Below are 22,256 nucleotides of genomic sequence, written 5' to 3'. Positions count from 1 at the left end.
CAATGAGCCTATACATCAATGCGGACTGTGGCGCAATTCAGGTGGTGACTCATACACCACTTAATAAAGATTGTTGTTAGCATTTAATTTGAATAGTATACGTTTGCTTTCATTTTAACCACGGAAGTGGATGCTATGTAACATTTTTGCCCTGGTGAAATCCTGGCCAAATAAGTACTGTCAGGGGTCAAAAAACGACAAACAGTTACAACCTTTGGACTATTTGTAATATAGCTTTCATTCTTGAAAGAAAACATCATTTTTGATAGCTCCATTAATTCTCTGTAATCAATAGCCATGAAAATATGTATATTTTGGTGTATGCTGTGCACATTTTTACTTCTTCACTGGCCATACGCACTTTGCCGTCATATTTATTTATCACCTATTTCGAAACAAACTGTTTTCTCACCCAATTTTCTGTGTTTGTTGTGGATTTTTTAAGCTGTATGCAATACATGTTATGTAAGGGTGGTTAGAAGTCATGGAGTTTTGCTCTGCGGAATTCCATTGAGCTACATAAAAACTCTGCAGAATTCCACAGAGTTCCTCCAACAGGCGTAAACTATGTATGTTGCTTTGCTCATACTCCAGTTTAGTGCCATTATCGCAGGCAGTGCTGAAAAATTTGCAAGTATGGCACCATGCAGTGTGCAAGAGCATGCAGCCATTCAAGTTGATTTTGCTGCTGCTCGAGTAGAAAATCTACTTGAGTGGCAGCAAATCTACTCAAGAAGCACTCCTCTGACTATTACCGCTTGTGACTCCTTGAAACCACCCGCATTAGAAAATCGTGATAGGGCATGCCAAATCTCGCTAGCACTTGCCAGCTCGTATTTCTAGAGCCTCACAGGAAAACAATATGCCATATGGCAATTGGCAGAATTTAGCTGGAACTCTGTGTTACCCCCCCCAAATTCTGCAAATTCCACAGGGGGAAGAAAACATTCTGCCCTTCCCAGATAATATCCACATGGACTTATGAAATTTCATACCTCCAAAATTAAATGCAATTGGCATGCTTGCTTCTAAATGATTCCAGGTGACCCACTAAATGATTCCGGGCGAACCACTATGTTGTTATTGTGTTCACAGTGAATGCATAATATATAACATGAGGTAATTATGTAATTTTGGTAGAAAAGCGATTTGTGCTCGCTAATGATTGACAGTGCTCTTGGCTATGTTGAATGCAAAAATATTACTAGGCGGGAGGAAGTACTATTTGCTCCTGGGTGTACTAACATTCATGTTTAAATGAGGGCCCAAATGTTCATCTGGTCTGCTGAACTTACCGCAATATCATTATCACAGTCATTTTGCCATATTAATTGTACAATTGAAGAGGACAATGCACATTGCCTCTCAGTTTAGTCTACCCTTAGTTTCTGCAAAGCAATTAAGGAGATGTTAAAACCTCGCTTGTGATCTGTTGCATTGATTCAATGCATTTGGCAAACTCATGGACCTCATATAGGGGTTGTCAGGGGTCGCAGCTGCGACCCTTGACTTTCCCCTTGTAAACCTTGGCACTGCCTTTGCATCCCCTGAAGTCGGATGTGGTAAAATCTGTGCCAGGAAAACAGTGGCAGCTCGTCCTTGTGGATGTCACTTGAGTCTCCACTCTTTATTTTCTCTCATTTTTTTTTAATTAAACTAATATTGAATAATGGTTCATTATTCACCATTAGTGTAATAAAACATAGAGTACAAATAGCTGGAATATGACTGTAGGAAGCTGGCCTGGAGTGTGGTGAACACCTATGGTGTTATCACCCTATACCAAGTCCTGGTATCCCCTATTAGTGAGGTGTAGTCAGTGTCTAGGAAGTTAGGCTCTCTAGAGGTAACTGTGGATGAACAGCCAAGGCTTATCTAGGAGACATGCAACGCTTATGCATTACCACTTATAGTCACAAAGCACTTACACACAAGAAAGAACCACACAGTGTTACAAAAATAAAGGTACTTTATTTTAGTGACACAAATGCTAAAATACTATATAGGCAATACTCTACTAGCAGGTGAGTAAACACACTATTATTTTCACCTTAGTAATCAGGAATGGGCATAGAAAGCAATAGAAAACATTGAAATAACAGTAAACAATAGAAGCCCTAGAGGGAGGCTAAACCATACAGTAAAAAATAGAATGTGAAAGTCAGCCCCTCACCCAGGCAAGTGCAATCTGTAGAGGGGAGCTGGAAGAACTAGGACCCCCAAAAAGTAAGTACCAGAGTGCCCCCCAGCGACCAGGAGAGAGGAGGTAAGTACCTGTTTTTCCCCAAACCCACAGAGAACCTTTGTAAAAGGACTGTGCAAGACCCAAGCAAGACTGAAAAAACAGAAGATGGATCCAGACAGAAGAGGACTTGCAAATGATGGAGACCCAGTCCAGTTCCAGTTGGAGTGTCCGGTTGGGGCAGGAGCCACTACTAACCCTTCTGGAGATGCAGGACTAGGTTGATGGTGGAGACCAGGAGTCGGCTATGCAGCACAGGAGCAGAGGAAGAGTCCCAGAAGTGATGCAGTTGATGTTCCATGTTGGAAGAAGGGTTGCAGTCCATCTGTGGTGTGGAAAACCCACCAACCAGCCTTGACAAAGGCAAGAGTCGCACAAGAGACATTGCAGAGGTGCTGGGGACTAGGAAGGTCCGAGGGGACTCAACCCAAGGAGGGGAGTCCCAATCGACCCTCAGCAGTGAGGAGAGCCAGAAGTTGAGGATGCAGTGCCCGCAGGCAACTCACAGGCACAGGAGTCGCAGTGCAGCCCACTTTGCACACCTGGAAAGGAGTCCCACATCGCTGGAGCACCAGGCAGGAAACTACACATTGAAAAGAAGAGTTCTGGAGGCTGGGGCTACATGGAACCTGAAGATCCCTTGAAAGAAGAGCCAACAGGCCTTGTAGCTGCAAGCGTCATGGTGCAAAGAGGTACTGTCCTGCAAGGAAAGGCAAAGACTCACCACCACCAAATTTGGACAACTGGTACAGGGGACCAAGTGGACCACTCAAGACCACCACCTGTGTTGCAAGATCCACGCAAAGTTGCAGGTGAGAAGACCCACACAGCTGGTCATCATTACAGCTGGTGCCTGCGGATGCAGGAGAGTGACTCTTTCACTCCAAGGGAGATTCCTTCTTGATTCTTGGTGCATACTGAAGACTTCCCACCCGCAGAGGATGCACAGCCAGGGAAATGTTGCAGTTGCTGGAAGGAGCCAGAGAAACAATGTAGCAGAGCGAAGTTGTTGTTGGAGCTGCAGATTGAAGGTTTTTGTGAAGTCCAGTTGTAGTTCCAGTGGCCAGAAGTCAAAGCAAACGTTGCAGAGGAGTCTTGCTGGAATCTTATATGTCTAATCTGAGGACCCACCCAAGAGGGAAACCCTATATAGCCCAAAAAGGGGGATTTGTCACCTAGCAGGGTGACCACCTATCAGGAGGGGGATGCTCCCAGAGGCCTCTGCCCATATTGGATTCAAGATGGCAGAATCAAGTGACCACCTGGAGGAGCTCTGGGCACCAGCCCTTGGGTGGTGATGGACAGGGAAGTGGTAACTCCCCTTTCCATTGTCAAGTTTCGCATCAGTGCAGGGGCCAGAGGTCCCTGGACTGGTACAAACTGAGTTATGCAAGGAGGGCACCAAATGTTCCCTTCAAAGCACACCAGTGGCTTGGGGAGGCTACCCCTCCCAAGCCATGTTACATCTATTTCCAAAGGAAGAGGGTGTTGCTTCCCTCTCCCAAAGGGAATCCTTTGTTCTGCCTTCCTGGACTTGACCTGTTCAAGCAGCAGGATGGCAGAAATCTGTCTGTAGGATGGCAGCAGTGCGGTCTGCCTGGGAAAACCCTGCAAACTGGTAGGAGCAAAGCTGGGGGTCCTCTAAGGAGCCCCCAGAGGGCATGGAATCATACAACTAATACTGGAAACAGTATTGGGGTATAATTCTCACATGTTTGATACCAAAAATGCCTAGATTTGGAGTTACAATTATGTAGCTGGACATAGGTCCAGGGCACGGCTAAAATGGCTTCTCTGCACTCACGAAGTCTAGGAAAATGAGCTGGAGTTTGTGGGGGCACATCTCCTCATGCAGGGGTGCCCTCACTCACAGGTTGTTGCACCGTTCCCTCTGGGCTAGGAGGGCCTGCCATAGGGGTGACTTACAGTGACCAGGTGCAGTGACCTGTAGTGAAAGGGTGCATGCACCTTTTCGCGCAGGCTGCTATGGCATGCCTGTAGACACATTTTGCATGGGCTCCCACGGGTGGCATAATACATGCTGCAGCCCATGGGGAACCCCTGGTGTCACAATGCCCTGGTTACCTAGGTACTATATACTAAGTACTTACCTGGGGGCACCAGTATGCCAATTGTGGGGTGTACAAAGTCAGGGACACCCAATTGTAGAGGGGGAGAGACCACAGTCACTTGGGTCCTGGTTAGCAGGAGCCTAGTGAACACAGGCACAACACACTGACAGCAGGCAAAATGTGTGGGTAACCATGCCAATAAAAGTGTACTTTCCTACAATGACCTTCCCTGGCAGCAGGGTTAAGTACAACAAATGTTTTTTAATGTGTGTTATGTGCATGCTTGCAGACAAGTGTTTGTGGGAGAGACTGTGTGTAAGTGTGAATGTGTGTGTATGTGTAAGCATGTGTGTGTGAAATTGAAGGTCAAAGGGCATGTAATGCCACTTCCGCTACCCCTGGCTTTTTGTTGAATTGACATTCATGGGCAAATTGCCCGTGAGAAGACATAGCTTTCAAGTTGCTTCATAGTTAACACAAGAAGTATGGCGGAGAACACCATAATCAATGCTAAATCCATGGCAGGAAACAGTTTTCTCTGGTTTTTAAAATGTTACTTGAGGTTTAATCAGTCTAAGATTAGAGATGTGTTCATGTAATTTGAAATGGCAAAAAACTAACAAATAAGTGACTATTGTAAAGTAATCATACCCCGTACTCCATAAAGTGTAAAAGGCCATTTATTAGGACAGGATTGCAAATATTTAAACCATGTCAGTGCAGGCAGGATGGGTGGGTCAGTAAGGAATCTGTAGCTAGAATATGTCTCTACCAGATAAATCGTTACCGAAGGTAAGTAACTTTTTCATCTGATAGAGACTTCTTGTTGCAGATTAGATACCCAAGCAATACCATCCTCGGTGGTGGCTGCAAATCAATATCATACTAGGAAATTGTGCAGGACTGAACCACCATATTAAGCATATCTGCGGACCTGGCTGTCCAGGCAGTAATGCTTTGTAAACGTGCGAAGGGATGCCCACGTTGCTGCTTGACAGATATCCAGGACAGGAACTCTCTGTGCTAGCACTGTGGTAGCAGCAGTTGCTCTGGTGGAGTGAGCGTGCAAGCCCTCAAGGGGTTGCTTCTTTGCTAAAGCGTAGAAAATTTTTACGCAAAGAAGTACCCATCGTGAGATGGTATGCTTTAGCTCCGTCTTCCTTTTCTTCTCACCCACATATCCAACAGAGAGTTGATCGTCAACCCCGAAATGTTTGGTACGATTGAGGTAGAACGCTAACGCTCTTTTTGGATTCAGATGGTGGAGTCTCTCCTCTTCATGAGAAGGGTATGGGGTGTGTAAAAAGTGATGGATTGGCCTACATGAAAAGGTGTGACTACTTTGAGAAGGAAGGGGGCCCTTGCACAGAGCACCACTTTGCCAGGAAAAACAGACAAAAATGGGGGTTTTGAAGAAAGAGCCTGAAGCTCGCTCACTCTGTGAGCTGAGGTGATGGCAACAAGAAATGCAGTTTTAAGACTAAGGAGCTGCAAAGGACAATTGTGTAATGGCTCACAGGGAGCACACTTCAAAGAAGTAAGAACAAAATTGAGGTCCCACTGAGGTGTGATAAATGGAGTGGGGATGAAACACATGGGGAGCCCCTTAAGGAATCTATCCACAATAGGAGACTTAAAAAGAGAAGGCTGATCGGGCAATCTAAGAAAGGCTGAGATAGCTGATAAGTAACCTTTAAGAGTGCCTGAAGCAGAGCCCTGCTGGGCTAAGGTGAGGATGAACAAAAAACAAAACTCAGAGACAAGAGCAGAGAAGGGATCTACAGACTTGTTTGTCCACCATGGCCTGAATTTATTCTAATGATAGGCGTATACCGTATTGGTGGAGGGGCACCTGGCTGCCAAGATAACATCACTGATGTTGGGCAGAAGGTCAAAACCTGCTGACTGCCAATGCTCAATCTCCATCAATGAAGAGGAAGATTGGACAGGTTCGGGTGTAGGACCGTCACCTGCTGCTACAAGACAAGATCCTCCCGAAGAGGCAGTCTGACTGGAGGATCTGTGACCATGCTCAATAGTTCTGTTTATCATACTCTCAATGCCCAGTCTGGAGCCACAAGGATTACTTGGGCCCAGTCGTTCTTGATCTTCTTCAGAACTCTGGACAGAAGTGGTATAGGAGGCCTGATTTCTACTTGAGACGAAAAGCATCTGCGAGCGAGTGCTGCCATGGAAATTCAAACATGCAAAACAGCTGACATTGCGCGTTCTCTACAGAGGTTAACATATCTAACCAAGGCTCTCCACACTGCTGAAAGAGACCTTGCGCCACCTCCGGATGGACACCATTTATGATCAACAATGCATCAACGGCTGAGTTCTTCTGCTCTGGTGTTCAGAGACCCCACCAGATGTTGAACCACCAGAGTAATGCCCTGATGTGCCAGCCAAGTCCAGAGGCACAGAGCCTCTTGACAAAGGGTCCAGGACCCTACTCCACCCTGTTTGTTGCAATACTACATGGCAGCAGTTTTGTCTGTGAACACCTGCACCACTTTCCCTTTGAGAGAGGAAAGAAATGCTTTTAACGCAAGCCTGATCACCCGGAGCTCCAGAAGAGTGATGTGGAGTCCAGACTCCGCCGGAGACCAGAGACCTCTGATCTCTGCCTCTCCCATCTGGATAGTCCATCCCAGGAGTTACACATCTGTTACTACTGTCAGATCTGGTTGGGCTAAGGGAGAGGGGTCTGCCATTGACCCAGTCCTGATTCGAAAGCCACCACTGCAGACCCCTTATAGTCCCCTCTGAGATCTGGACCATGTTGGAGAGATTCTCCTGATGCTGCGCCCACTGGAACTTCAAGTCCCACTGCAGAGCCCACATATGCCACCTGGCATGTGTCACTAGCAGGATGCAGTAGGCCATGAAATCCAGGATAGAGGCTGAAACACCAAAACTGCAGTGTGTCCAGAACAGCTCCGATAAAAGGGAGCTTCTAAGAGGGAGTCAGGTGTGACTTCGGCATGTTTATAGTGAACCCAAGCGTGTGCAGGAGATTTGGGTAGTTGGAAGGTGGGAGAGGACTTTTTGGGGTGAGTCTGGCTTCAACAGCCAGTCGTTGAGGTAGGGGAAGACTGAAACCCCAACCTGCGCAGATGAGCTGCAACCACTGCCATCACTTTTGTGACCACTCAAGGGGTGCGGGTAAGACCGAAGGGAAGCACTGTAAATTGAAAGTGCTCATGACCTACCACGAATCGTATGTAGTTTCTGTGGGCAGGAATATGGAAATAAGCGTTCTATAAGTCCAACACTACCATCCAGTCTCCTGTGTCCAAGGCAGACAAGACCTGAGCCAGAATGAGATTTTGAACTTCTCCTTCTTGAAGAAGAGATTTAAGGCCCGAAGGTCTAGGATGGGATGTAAGCCCTTGTCTTTTTTGGGCACAAGAAAGTAGCGTGCATAACAATCACAACCTACTTCTAGCGCAGGGACCCTCTCTATGGCTCCCCTGGCCAAGAAAGCCACAACTTCCTCGCTGTGAAGTGCCAGATGATCCCCCAGTAAGCAGCTGTAGGATGGAAGCATGTCCAGTGGGGAAGTCTCAAAGGGGAGGGAGTAGCCCCTTAGGACGATCTGCAAAACCCACCTGTCCATAGCGATGGATTCCCAGTGGAGCAGGTGATGGCAAATCCTCGCCAGCTGGTTAGAGATGGTGGTATGGACTAGGAAGGTTTGGAGGCTGCAGCAGGGACGAGGGGGGACTGGGCAGACCTCTGGTTCCCTGTTCCACAAACCCCTGGGATTCCATATCCCCAGCCATGCAAGGGCTAAGTAGGGTGGGTGGCACAGTGGCTGGGAAAGCGATGCAACAGGGATCCCCTTCTATGGCCACGGAAGGGGCTAAAGGCAGGCTTTTGGGGACAAAGGGCAGTAGAAAGGCCAAGGGACTGAGCCATAGTCCGGGACTTCTTGAACTTCTCAAGCGCCGAGTCTGCCTTGTCTCCGAAGAGACGGATGCCATCAAAGGGCATATCCAAAAGGGTTTGTTGGACTTCCCCTGAAAAACCAGATGTCGTCAACCATGCGTGGCGCTTCAAGGCCACTGTTGATGCAGCCTATCAACCCACATCGAATAGTGAACCTCACCGCGTCTCTCCTATCAGCAAACAGCTTGGAAGATGATAGCCCGAGACTCCTCCTGGATCTGCGGTAGAACCTGCGTGACCGTGTCCGGTAGAGTTGACAAAGCAGCCCAAAAGGCATGCGGTGTTGACTGACCGCAGCGCCAGAATGGAGGAAGAAAACATCTTCCCAATTTGGTCCAGTCTCTTTGATTTCCTATCTGGTGGATCGGAAGGGAATGAGCCAGATGATGAGGAGGCCTGGATAACAAGGCTCTCAGGCTTGGGGTATTGGGACAAGAATTTAGGGTCGTTCCGGGTGGGCCGATGGCGGTGAGCAATTGTCCTATTCACAGGAGCTCCTGTGCTGGGTCTGGATGAAGTGCCCAGACGGATATCAGTGAGGGCTTCACTGAAGGGCAGGAGAGGCTCCAAAGCTGAAGCCCCAGGCTGAAGCACCTCTGTCAGGAGGTTAGTCCTGACCGCTACAGTGGGCATCTCAACAGCAAGGACCGTTTCCGCCCTACTGACCACCATAGAGAAGGAGTAAACCTCCCAACCTAATTGACATAGGAGCCTTTTGGCCCAGAAGGACCCTGATGTCCTCTCCATCTATTTGCCTTCCACTGTTTGGAAGGGATGGCCATTGTGAAACAATGAGTAATGGGATGGCTATCCCCACATTTGGAACACTCATGCTTAAACTTGCAAGGAGGTCTGGAGCAGAAAACTAAAGTTCCAGCAAGCCACAGCATTGGTACCTGTGGTGCTGTGAGCTTATTTAGTAGCTTTTATGGGCACGTTATTTTAGCCATTGGCTTGCAGCTTGAACCCTTTCGCCTAGTAACAATTTTTTTCTGATCAGAAGTTCTCTTCTGTGTTGATGTTTTATTTTCCTTTATCTCGTAAGCTTTTAGCACAGAAACTGTTTTCATTCCCTTTACTCAGACATTCTCGTTCCATGCTTTGCTCAAGGCGGTCTCCAATATGTTGTCAGTATAAAGTGGAACACCACAATCTTTGTCACTTCATGAGAAACATGGATGTACTTACGTTAGAAACATACATGTTCTTACGTTAGGGCAGCTTGCTCAAAACACCAGCTATTTTCTTATAAAACATCCCTGTGCCCCCTATAAGTTAGAGGGAGAGTTCCAGACAGTAAATTGCCACTGCATGCTGTCGCTTCACTGCAGCTGACTGCTGAGACTTGGTATCTTTCCATTTACATGAGAGAGGACTCTCGGAGACCAAAAGCCCTTTTCACTGCTATCATATTTAGGTATGGGGGATGGTGTCTTCCTAGGGAACCTGAAGGGCAGATTAAGGCTATCAATGCAGTGCTCTAGTAGTACCTTAATGGCATAGGTATGAATCCTGAATCTTAGCACTCTGACACTTTGGTTTTTGTCACCACATTGCTAGTATTCTGTTTTATCATCCTAATCGCTGCAGTATATGCTATTTTATCAAGAATGCAGTTGATTCAATAAAATATATTGAACCGATTTCTGCTTCTGTTTGTCTTTGCATGTGTGAGGCGAATGTAACTGAGAGAAAGGGATGAGATCTGTGGCACCACAATTTCCCTGAGAAATCAGAATGTCACGAGTACGTCTGCCACAAATCCCCGTCACTTTTAAGTGCTGGTGAGGTACTGCTAGCTAGCTGGAAGGGTTAGTCCGACAGTTGTCACACAGAGTGGAATTTGACTCCGTTCCCCACAGCCTGGTGGTACTGCAGCCTGAATCCAGCAGTTTAATTTGGTATAATAAGAGCCAAACACAACAGTGGGTCTTAGCACATTACCCAACCCCTGTTGGGCTGGACAGGATTGAAGGGGGTTATATGTGATGATGTGATGATGTGATGATGTGATGATGTGATGGGAAGGCAACTCACCATATGGGTCGAGCCCATTGATTGCATCGAAGACATTCACTGCATCCATAATTCTGAATTAAAGTTACCCCATGGTTTTTCAGGTCTTACACGTACCCTGGCTTTGAACTACTCGTCATAACTGAGCCAAGCATAACCCCTGAAATGCATTTGCACTTTCTTTACAATGTCCATATGTTAGAAATGGGGTCTCTGGTTGGCAGTCAGTTTGCACTCTGTCCAAGCAGGGATCCTCACTGTAGTCAGGGTAAGGGAGTTACACTCCTAAGACAACCCCTGCTCACCTCCTTGGTAGCCTGGCACAAGCAGTCAGGCTTATCTCAAAGGCAATGTGTAAAGTATTTGTACCAACACATACAGTAAAACAGTGAAAACACTACAAAATGGATACTATACCAGTTTAGAAACATAGGCAATATTTATCTAAATCAAACAAGACCAAAATGACAAAAATCCAACATACACAAGTAAAGTTATGAATTTTTTAAATAATAAGAGCCATACACCATAGAAAACAATGGAAATGTTGTTACACAAAGTCCCTGGTTTGCATAAAAAATAAAGCCGCATGGGCAAGTGTACTTTTCAAAAGTCAGCGATGCGTTGATTCCTTACTCGCAAGTGAGGCCGTGCGTTGTTTCTTGTCCAGTTGGGTAAGTGATGCGTTGTTTGTCTCTCCTGCAAGAGAGCGGTGCGTTCGATTTCTGACCTCAGCGCCTTGGATCCGCGCAAGTTCATGATGACTTTAGCCGCAAGCGACGATGCGTGAGAAATCCAGCCGCACGGTGTTGGAAAACTAAGCTGTGTGGGGTTTTCGTTGTTTTCAGCAGACACAAGCGGATGTTGTGTCATTTCTCCAGAAGCGATGCAGGTGATACATCGATTTCCCAGTTGCGATGCAGATGGTGTGTCGAAATCAACCACAAAGTGGGTGGCGAGTCGTTTTTACAGCTGTGTTGCAGGTGATGTGTCAAAATTTACCCCGCATGGCTTCCTGTATGTGGATTTTCATCCTTGTTCTACTAGCTTCACCTTTCAAGTTCCCATGGACTAGATAGGGCACCACTTGACAGGGCAGGAGTCTCAGCAGACAGTCCAAGTGCTGGCAGAGGAAGTCTTTGATGGCCCTAAGACTTCAAAAGAGGAGGCAAGCTCAGTCCAAGCCCTTGGAGATTCATCACAAGCAGGAATATACCACATAGTCCAGTATTTGTCCTCTTTCAGGCAGAAGCAGCAACTGCAGCCCAACCCAGGAAAGCACAGTCACAGGAAAAGGGGCAGTACTCCACCTCCAGCTCTTCAGCTCTTCTCCTTGGCATAGGTTTCTCTTGAATTCAGAAGTAATCTAAAAATCTGGGGTTTTGGGTCCACTTATTATACCCCTTTCTGCCTTTGAAGTAGACAAACGTCAAAGGAAAGTCTCTGTTGATCAAGATCCTGCCTTGTCCAGGCCTAGCCCCAAACAAACACCAGGAGGTTGGAGACTGCTTTGTGTAAGGGCAAGGACAGCCCATTCAGGTGTAAGTGACCACTCCTCCCTCCACTCTGGCCCAGATGGCCCATCACGATATGCAGGCTGCACCCCAGCTCCCTTTGTGTCACTGTCTAGTGGAGATTCACAAACAGCCCAACTGTCAGTCTGACCCAGACAGGGAATACATAAGCAGGCAGAGTCATAGAATGGTTTAAGCAAGAAAACACTTTCTAAAGGTGGCATTTTCAAACAGACAATTTAAATACCGACTTTACCAAAAGATGTATTTTTAGATTGTGATTTGAGAGACCGGGGAGCACTTGCACTTTAGCACTGGTCAGCAGTAGTAAAGTGCCCAGAGTAACAAAACCAACAAAAACAGAGTCCAGCACAGTCAAAACATGGGATGCAGAGGCAAAAACAGAAAGGGGAGACCACACCAACGATGCCAGGTCTAACATGTGTCCCCCCCAGCTGAAAGCGGGGAGAACTACACACCTCATGGGAGTTCTCATCACTAAGGCTGAAGAATCTGGATAGACCATCATCATTGGTGTTTTGTTCCAGGGCGATGTTCTACTGTGAAGTCCATTCCCTGTAGGGAGGTAGACCACCTCAACAGTTTTGGGTTCTCACCCCTCATCTGCATTAACCATCTGAGGGGCCTGTGGTCTCTCTGAACTCGGAAATGAGTCCCAAACAAGTATGGTCTTAGCTTCTTCAGCACCCAGACCACAGCAAACGTTTCAGGCTCATTTGGAAGTAACCACCTACTAGTGAAGGCCAAAGTCTGGTCTAGGCCCTCTTCATTTAGATGTGACATAACTGCTCCGACACCATGCTCTGAAGCATCATTCTGCATGACAAATTCTTTAGAGAAGTCAGGTGCCTTCAGCACGGGTGTCATGCACATGGCTGCCTTCAGGGTATTAAAAGCTGTTTGGCAAGCCACAGTCCAGATAATTTTTTTGGTTGTTTCTTGGAAGTTAACTCTGTTAAGGGAGCAACAATGGTGCCATCGCCCATACCAAACCTCCTACAGTAACTGGTAAAATCTAAAAAGGCTCTCAACTCACTCTGGATCTTGGGAAGATCGGTACCATTCTGGCTTAGGAGCCTCCCAAGACAGAATGGTATCGATCTTCGGCTGTAGGGGTGCGACCTGACCACTCTCCACATGGTGTCCCAAGTACACCACAGAACCCTGCCCTGTTTGGCACTTACTTGCCTTATTAGTGAGACCTGCCTTCTGCATGGCATCTAACACGTTGCAGAGGTGCTGTAAGTGTTCCTCCCACGTGGAGCTGAACACAGCAGGTAGGATGCACTGAAATCCTCCAATCCAGCCAATACCTGCTTAACCAGCCTCTTAGAGGTGGCAGGGGCTCTTTTGATCCCAAAGGGCTTCACCCTAAACTGGTAGTGCCCATCTGAGGTAGAAAATGCAGACCTCTCCTTAGCCCCCTCAGTCAGAGCAATCTGCCAATATCCAGACATTAAATCAGACGTACTTAGATATTTGGCAGCCCCTATACGATCAATGAGCTCATCAGCTCGGGGGATGGGGTGCACGTCAGTCTTTGTGACCGCTCCGCCACCTCAAAAGGGCCCAGTCTACTTGTCCTGGAGAGTGCAAGGCTCCACTGAGGCAACACCAACACTTTTTGTTCATGATGAAACTCAACCAGAGTGCCATTTTGGTCATAGCACTGTTTCATATCTGCCTGGCTTGCTTCCAGGTTCTCTTGAGCGAGCTTTCTGAAGCGGGCAGTCTGCTTTCTAGAAGCCAGCATGTAACTGAATACATCCTGGGGGGCTTACTGGAGGCTTTCTCCAAGCCTTCCCTAACCAGACTCCAAGGTCCCCTGACAGGGTGGCCATACAACAACTCAAAAGGACTAAATCCAAGATCCTTTTGTAGCACCTCCCTGTAGAAGAACAGAAGGCATGGCAAGAGGATGTCCCACTTACGCCTCAAGTGCTCTGAAAGGCCCATGATCATACCATTCAAGGTGCATCCCCATATTGAGACATGCTGGTGAGTACTCACAAAAAATGCAAAGTTCTAAAGTAGTTCAGAGAGTTCCTATGAAAAATAAAAAAATCACAAAAATTGGAAGTAGAAAAGTCTAAAAAGAGAAAAAGCAAAAACAAGTAGCATGTGGTCTGCACTGAAAATAATAGTGTAAATGTAATCACAGTGGGCCTCATTATGACTTCAGTGGTCTATAACGTAGACCACCGAAGTCCCGCCAGCCATAAGACTGCCAGGGATGGCGGTCTTCAGACTGCCATATTAAGACTGCTGATGGCTCTCAGCCAGAATTTGGGCGGAGAGCATCCAGCAGCCATACTGGCGGTGCAGTCGAGGCTGCTCCTCTGGCACCGCCACATCCTCACAACCCTGCCACGCCTAATACGAGTTGATAATAGGTGTGGCGGTGTTGTGGTGTTGGGGCCCTACCGGCGGAGAAGGCTCCCGTCCCCTCCCCGACGACCACTGAGAAAAGGTAATTGCCCATCCGATATGGGAGGGGGGTGATGAGTGGTGTGCGCTTGCATGGGGGTGTGCGTTTGTATGATTGGAGGGGGGTGGTGTTTGTGTGTGGGTATGTGTGTGATTGTAAGTGTCTGTGTGAGTGGATGTGCAGGTGGGGGTGTGTGCAAGTGTATGTGTGTGTCTGTATGAGTGTGTGAATGCCTGATTGCATGTGTTTGTGTGTGTGTATGGTGCGTGCATGGTTGAATGGGGCGGGGGGTGGGGGGTTATCTATGGGTGTTGGGGGTCTCTACGGGGGTTGGGAGTCCCTACGGGCCTGGGGGGACCGTGGCTGTGTGGGGAGACTGGGGTCTCTACGGGGGTTGGGAGTCCCTATGGGCCTGGGGGGACCGTGGCTGTGTGGGGAGACTGGGGGGAGTTACATACTGGCGACAGGAATATGGTTGCAGCCAGGAAATCCCTGGCAGAAAGGAGACTCCAAATACCATCGGCAGTCTATGGTGGACCGCCGGGGCAAAGGTGGTCCATCTTCGCCCCGGCGGTCCGATCACCCTGATGGTACAGGCGGTGGACTGGCTGCTTTGCAGCCTGTTCACCGCAGTGGTCATAATCTGGCGGTCCAGCACCGCCACGCCGTCGGCAGTGTTATCGCCACCGCCAGCGTGGTGGAGCTGAACCGCCAATGTCATAATGAGGGCCTGTATGTCAAGTACAAATACAAGTTCTATCCTCACCGCTGATCACCAATGTTGGAAATGAGGTCTCTGGTTGGTAGTCAGTTTGTATCCTCACTCTAGTAAGGGCAAGGGAGTTACACTCCTAATCCAACCCCTGTTCACCCCCTTGGTAGTAGTTCACAAGCAGTCAGGCTTATCTCAAAGGCAATGTGTAAAGTATTTGTATCAATACATACAAAAATACAGTGAAAACACTACAAAATGGACACCTCATCAATTTAGAAAAATAGGCAATATTTATCTAAATCAGACAAGACTAAAATGTCAAAAATGCAACATACACAAGTAAAGTTATACATTTTTAAAAGAAAAAGAGCCTTATCCCATAGAAATCAATGGAAACGTTGTTACCAAAGTACCTGGTTTGCGTCAAAAATAAAGCTGCACGGGCGAGTGTGCATCGGAAAAGTCAGCGATCCGTCGATTACTTACATGATCCCCCACCTTCCTTGGCCTCCTTCCCTGCCTCATCCGTCCCCTTCACAGAGTCCATTTGGACCCCGGTTCCTTCCTACACCTTACCACTAGTTGGTTCTTGTGACTGCTCCTTCTCCTCTTTGGTGTCCTACAGTTTTTCTCCTGCTCCTTCAATTAGCCCGTCTCCCACTCCTACTAATTTACACACCTTTGTGACAGTCACACCACTCTGTGTGTCCCACACCAATCACCAATCCTTCTTAGCTGAAGGCAAACCTCAAGCTTCTCGCCTGACTTTGCAACTTCTGCCACAAGCCTACTTCCACTGCCGACTGGTGCCCCCATCTGCTCTTGACTTCTGTAATTCACCCGCTGCATGTCTGTTGCACCATCTCTCCTGGTTCCCAGCACCACCAGCTAGCTCACGTCACCTTCCTCATGTAATTCACCTTCCTCCCACTCATTACTGCCCTTGTCATAATCCAGCTCCAACTCATCCTCGCCCGTGTTCACTTCAGTCATGGTTCAGCCTGACACATGACCACTCTTCAAACCAGACACAGCTGTGTCCACCAATGTGGGTATCTCAACATGAGTATTGAAAGGACGAGCCCACTGTATAGGGAAGGCTACCATAGACCCCCCTCTGTCTTCTGACAAACATCTGAGGGCTGTCATGCACCCCGCTGGTACCACTAACTGTCTGCCAGCCCACATGCTGGCATTCTTGTTCCGGCAACGGTCCGGCTGCACCAGCCAGACAGGCCACCCGCACTACTGAGCCCTTGCTAGACTTGGCATCCTTGGCATGGTATCCCCTAACTTTTTCCTCTGTTTCCCAGGTTGTTGATGTGTGCTGGACTGTTTTTGCTGTTTTTGTTACTCTGGGCACTTAACCACTGCTATCCAGTGCTAAAGTGCAAGTGCCCATATACAAAATGTGTATGTAATTGGTTCATCCATGATTGGCATATTTGATTTACTGGTAAGTCCCTAGTACAGTGCACTAGAGGTGCCCAGGGCCTGTACATCAAATGCTACTAGTGGGCCTGCATCACGTGTTGTGCCACCCACATTAGTAGCTCTGTAATCATGTCTCACCTGCCACTGCAGTGTCTGTGTGTACAGTTTTAAACTTCCAATTCGACTTGGCAAGTGTACCCACTTGCCAGGCCTAAACCTTCCCTTTTCTTACAGGTAAGACACCCCTAATGTAGGCCCTAGGTAACCCCATGGGCAGGGTGCAGTCTATGTTTAAGGTGGGACATATACTAATGTGTTCTACATGTCTTAACAGTGAAATACTGCCAAATTTGGTTTTCATTGTTGCAAGGCCTGTCACTATCAGGTTAATATGGGGGCTGCCGTTAAATATGATTAAAGCGGAGATTCCCTTTGGGAGCTGATAGGCATGTGGAGTGTGGTGTCTCTGAGCTCACAATTAAAAAATTCATCTTTTAGTAAAGTTGATTTTAAGATTGTGTGTTTGAACATGCCATTTTTAGAAAGTGAGCATTTTCCTGCTTAAACCATTCTGCGACTCTGCCTGTTTGTGAATTCGCCGTCCTGGTCAGTTTGACAGTTTGGCTGTTTGCACCTCTCTGTAGACAGGGACACAAAGGGAGTTGGGGTGTAGCCTGCATATCCTGATGAGCCATCTGTGCTAGGAGGGTGGGGAGGAGTGGTCACTCACCCCTGAAAGGGCTGTGCCTGCCCTCACACAATGCAGTCTTCAACCCCCTGGTGTGTGTCTGGGGCCTGGCCTGGGCAAGACAGGAATTCACAAATAAGAGAGACTTTCCTTTGAAGTAAGCCTACTTCAAAGGGCAAAATGGGTATAAGAAGGGCACCCAAAACCACAGACTTTAGATCACTTCTGGACATCAAGAGGAGCCTCTGCCTGGAGAAGAGCTGAAGAGCTGAGGACACGTGCTGCTCTGCCTATGACTGTGCTTTGTGGAGCTATCCTGCAGTTGCTGCTTCTGCCTGGTGAAAGGGGACAAAGACTGGACTTTGTTGTGCATTCCTGCTTATGAAGAAATCTCCAAGGGCTGTCCTGAGCTTGTCTCCTGTTGTTGAAGTCTCACGGCCATCAAAGACTTCCTCTGCCAGCATTTGGACTCTCTGCTGAGACTCCTTCCCTGCCAAGTGGTGCCCTATCCAGTTCCTGGGGCCTTGACAGGTGAAGCTTGCAGACCAAGCTTGAAAGTCCACACACAGACCGCTGTGCATGGAAATTTCCGACACAACCTCCGGGAACGGCTGAAGAAACGACGCACCGCCGGGTCCGCGGCTGAAATTGACACAGCGATTGCAGCGCGGCTGGGAGATCAACGCACGCGGCTGGAGGAACGATGCGCTGCATCGCTGACGGAGGCTGGTAACGTCGCAACCCACACAGCGCGGTTTTCCTATCACCATGCAGCAGGATTTTCAACGCAAACCTCGCTGGGCACAGAAAAACAACGCATGCCTGCCCGGACCCGAGTACTGCCCGGATCGACGCATCTCTCCCCTGCGGGGAAGAAAAATTACGCACGCCGGCCCGACCGGAGAAGGAAAAACGACGCACGATCTCACTTGAGGGTGAGAAATCAACGAACCGCTTACCTTTTTCGATGCACACTCGTCTGTGCATGTTATTTTGATGCTACCCAGGTACTTTTCAACGCTAACAGTGTTTTACCTGTTTACAAAAGAATTTAAGACTCTTATGCTTTTTAAATTAATAACTTGACTCGTGTATGTTGGATTTTTGTCGTTTTGGTCTTGTTTTGTTTAGATACATAGTTTCTATTTTTCTAAACCTGTGTTGTGCCATTTTCTAGCGTTTTCATTAAGTTACTGTGTGTGTTGGTACAAATACTTTACACCTAGAACTCTGAAGTTAAGCCTGCCTGCTCATGCAAAGCTACCAAGGGGTTGAGTGGGGGTTATCTGAGGGTGATTCTCCTTTACCCTGACTAGAGTGATGGTCCTTGCTTGGACAGGGGGTAACCTGACTGCCAACCAAAGACCCCATTTCTAACAGCCCTGGAGCCGCATGAGCTCCTGTGGTTTCTAATCCCTCCAGATCCTCATCTAGCACCCACAACCATTGACCCCACCCCACTATGGCTTCCCAGCACGGCCCCTGACTCCCCAGTTTCTGACATGCTTCTCACCTTCTTCACTTGGTGTACCTGTTCCACTGCCGTCTCCCTGTCCCTGCAAAGAAGCTCCAATCACTCTTCAGTTTCCTGTATGATCCTGGGCTGTTCCCTTATGTGGCCCTCCAGGTCGAAGCCCTCCCAACTGTTACTGTGGCCCCTCCCCAGCCCTTCCGGCTTGTGTGCAATCCCCTGACATGTCGTGGTAGGGGTCAGTCCCAACCCTACCAGCCTCTCTACCCTCTCTGAATCCTCAGCCTGCATTATAGCCCTGCACTGTACCCCTTCTCCCAGTTTCCCTCTTGGGCCCATGCACTGGCTCCCCTTTCATTTTTGTTTTGATTGACAGGTCATCAGCCGTCTCTGCCATCATCCCCTGGACTCTTGGGGCCACCCTAGCTTTTAAATCCAATGACATATCCATAATTTAAGGCCCCACTTAACTATGGGCACCCGCAGATTCACCATGAGTGTATGCATCGCCTCCTTCTTCCGGCCCACCCCCACTGCACCATACCGTTGACACAAGCGGGTCTCTGATGCAGCCTGCCAAAAATATGCAGGGAGATTCTACCACCTCCCCAGAGTTTTCTTAAATGTTGCCTCAGGCAACATGCTGTAGCCTCGCCCTGTACCACTTACCTTTTGTTTTCCCCAGGGTGTAGAGCAAGCTGCAATCGCGGCTGCCATGCCACCCGACATCATGTGTGACATGCGGCACATGCTGACCCAGGCCTGGTTGAGGATGCCAGGCCTGAGCAGGTCAGCATGCCCCACTGCATCCAGGGTGCACATGGTGTAGCGCACAGCTTCAGACTGCTCCAAACTGCTCATGCTGCAGCGTAACCCAGAAAAAACAATACATCTGCTCTTTTCTTCCCCTAGTAGTGAGAGAGGTGTCAGGAAGTTCCAACCTTTCCTGAATCCTTATATTACCTCCCTAACTCCTGCCCCCTCAGATAAACCCACCTATCCTGTCCCGGCCTTACATTCCCTTCACAGTGTTTCCCAGGGGAAGACTAGGATGCACATACTACTTCCCCCGGGACCCTCCATAATGAAAGACAATGGACAAGCCACATGGCAGTTGTTTTCAGCGGTCTCAGAATAGGAGAGAGTTTCTTACTAGAAAAAATCAATCCATTTGATAACTGTGCATGTACAACTTTAAAAGATGAGTAGTAATATTTTCAGGTTCACTGTCAGGCATCGTTCTCTATCAAGGAACACCATTTTCTTGAAAAAAATCAATGCAGACCAAGTGACAACTTTTCATTGCAAATACACACATTCGTCGGCAACACCTAGTGCCAGGGGGACACATCAAGGCATTAAAAGAGGAAACTGGCACTCCAGCCTAAGGGACATATATTCAGCCTACTCCTCAGCAAATTAATTAAGCCAAGAAAGGTGGTTGGATCCTAAATGCATTTCTCTTGCCAATCACCTGATGTGCTTAATTGCAGGTAGTGGGAGGAGGGGATAAAACTGCGGCTTAAGCTGTATAGATCTGCACATCCTTCATACATGCCCAATTCAGGCAGGAGACTCTCTATTTTTTAATCAAACAATTACGTTATTTTAGCTGCCTCCTTCCTGAAATGACTTCTGCTTCAATAGAAGGAAATGGGTGAAAGATATCCACCATTTTCTTTTCAAAATCTCCCAATTTCCTGTTCTAAATGTTGCCATGTATGGTCTTCCTAGGCTGAGGAATCGGAAAGAAGCTGAAACCAGAGTGTAAGCTTTACTGCTGGAACACCAACCTAATCGGTCAGTGGAATGAACCAATTTAATACATTTTAGCCTGCAGACTGGGTACTACACCAACATGAAAGCTGGCATGCTGTATTATTGTTATAATGTAGTATTATGCTCTGCATTTATAGCCATACCCAGTGGGGATGACCTATATGTCACTGGTGGGCATATACCTGTCTATCATGTTGTCTTCTGACTGGATGCATGGGAATCTCTTAAACAATGCATCATCTCACTTCAGGTGCTCGGTACCTCAGATCTTCTATCTCTGCAGCTCAGGGTCTGGAGATGAATTTGGGCACTGGACATCCCCCTGCAGTCTATACACCCAATCTAACTTTGGTATACTTGGCAACTATGATCTAGCCCTTACCTAACAAGCTACTTACAGTCAAGCCTATTCAGTGCTTTCTGGGCCCTGGATCGGGCTGTGATCCCAAACAGAAGTATGCTGAGTTGGGGCTTTCCTGTGAGCCACGACATTAATGGCTATTACCTGAGAGACACCCATATATACACAATGTTCTCTCAGTTTTCAGGATGTGCCAATCCTCATATGCAGCTGCATATTCGGTACAAGTGTGTAGTGTTTCCCTCATTGAAGAAACTCAGTTCAGGATGTGTACCATTTAAAGAAAACCTGACCCGTGGTTGAACATTAGCGTTCAATAAATAATTAGCTTTTAATGTGAAAGGATCATGTTTTACTGTGAGTTTCCTGTAGCATTTACATGCCTTCTGTCTTGAAGGCTCAGCTTGTGCTTTGACTCGAAGAAGTAAGCTAGACCTCTATTTTTAGCTCTCCCTTTCAAATTCTTTGCTTAGCCGTATCTAACAAATAGCCACTATATAAGAGGTGCTGAAGTCCCTGTGTCCGCCCGACACGGAAAAAAACAAGTGAATAACAAGTGCTTTGGATGCAAATAGGAGCCCACAGAAGACCTATTTAAAGTTGCCAAACCTCAATACTTATGTCAGTAGGTGCAACAGTGCGCACAAGAGCGAGCAAAAACAACCAAAATACATTGAAAGTATTTGTAAAGGTATGTGATGCATCCCATATGTCTCTTACAGCACTTACCTTGCATTTTCTCCAAGTAGAAGTTATTCAACTCGTAGTCTGACATTTTTTTCTGATATCCCTGGGCTTTGGCGCGTTTCACAGGCTCCTCCTCTGCTGCTGAAAATGTCAAAATAAGTGCACACGTGCTTACTGTAATTATTCCGGTATTGGGCAGATTATTCCCGATCCATTGGCTAGCCAGGATTCCAGCGACAGGAGATTGTGTGCCTGCCTTCTTTCCATCGTAAATCCATTTTTCTCCTGTTTGTGATGTGAGGATAAACAGTTACTGCAGTGCTGAATGCATCTCCCTAAAGGAGTTTACTTAATTTAATTGCTTAGTTAGACTCTTCTTCCAGGCTCCCGCCAGTCTCTCTCCTTGTCATGCCATACAGCGGTTGACAGTTGACACCCACTCCTAATTTGTTTACATCCGCCTGCGCTGACCCCGGCCACTTAAATGAATGGAGCTACACTAACTCTTCCCTGGGCCATAGAAATAAACCCCCCAATTTCAACCTTATGCACGCCATTGTAACATAACACACCTTCCACAGTGATGTCACTGCTAGAGCTTGTTTCTGCAGAGTGAAGGTCTCACCCAGCAGAGCACATACAAAAGCACAGATTCGTCAAACTTCATCACCAAGCACAAAGTAGCTATTATTTTCCAGCTGCTCAGTGTTTAGTCTCTTCTTTTTGCCTCTCCCCCAGAATAGTAGGGCAACACCCACTGCACCCATCAATACCAGCCACCCCTGGCAGCCAGCTGCTATACAGCACTGCTTTAAATCATTGCCAAGCATGAACAAAAGACAATGGCAGAGCCAATCGTCTCAAGGGCAAGGCC

General features: G+C 47.5%; 1 protein-coding gene across 6 annotated transcripts in view; it reads left to right on the top strand.

Annotated features, from left to right (window-relative positions):
- CDHR5 (cadherin related family member 5) overlaps positions 1 to 22,256 on the top strand; it is a 440,889-nt gene that overhangs the window by 64,322 nt on the left and 354,311 nt on the right. The gene's annotated exons all lie outside the window — the stretch shown is intronic.

The sequence above is a fragment of the Pleurodeles waltl genome, chromosome 3_1 (assembly GCF_031143425.1).
Source record: "Pleurodeles waltl isolate 20211129_DDA chromosome 3_1, aPleWal1.hap1.20221129, whole genome shotgun sequence".
NCBI classification, from domain to species: domain Eukaryota; kingdom Metazoa; phylum Chordata; class Amphibia; order Caudata; family Salamandridae; genus Pleurodeles; species Pleurodeles waltl.
The sequence above is the reverse complement of the archived record's forward strand: the minus strand, read 5'-3'. Positions and strand labels throughout refer to the sequence as shown.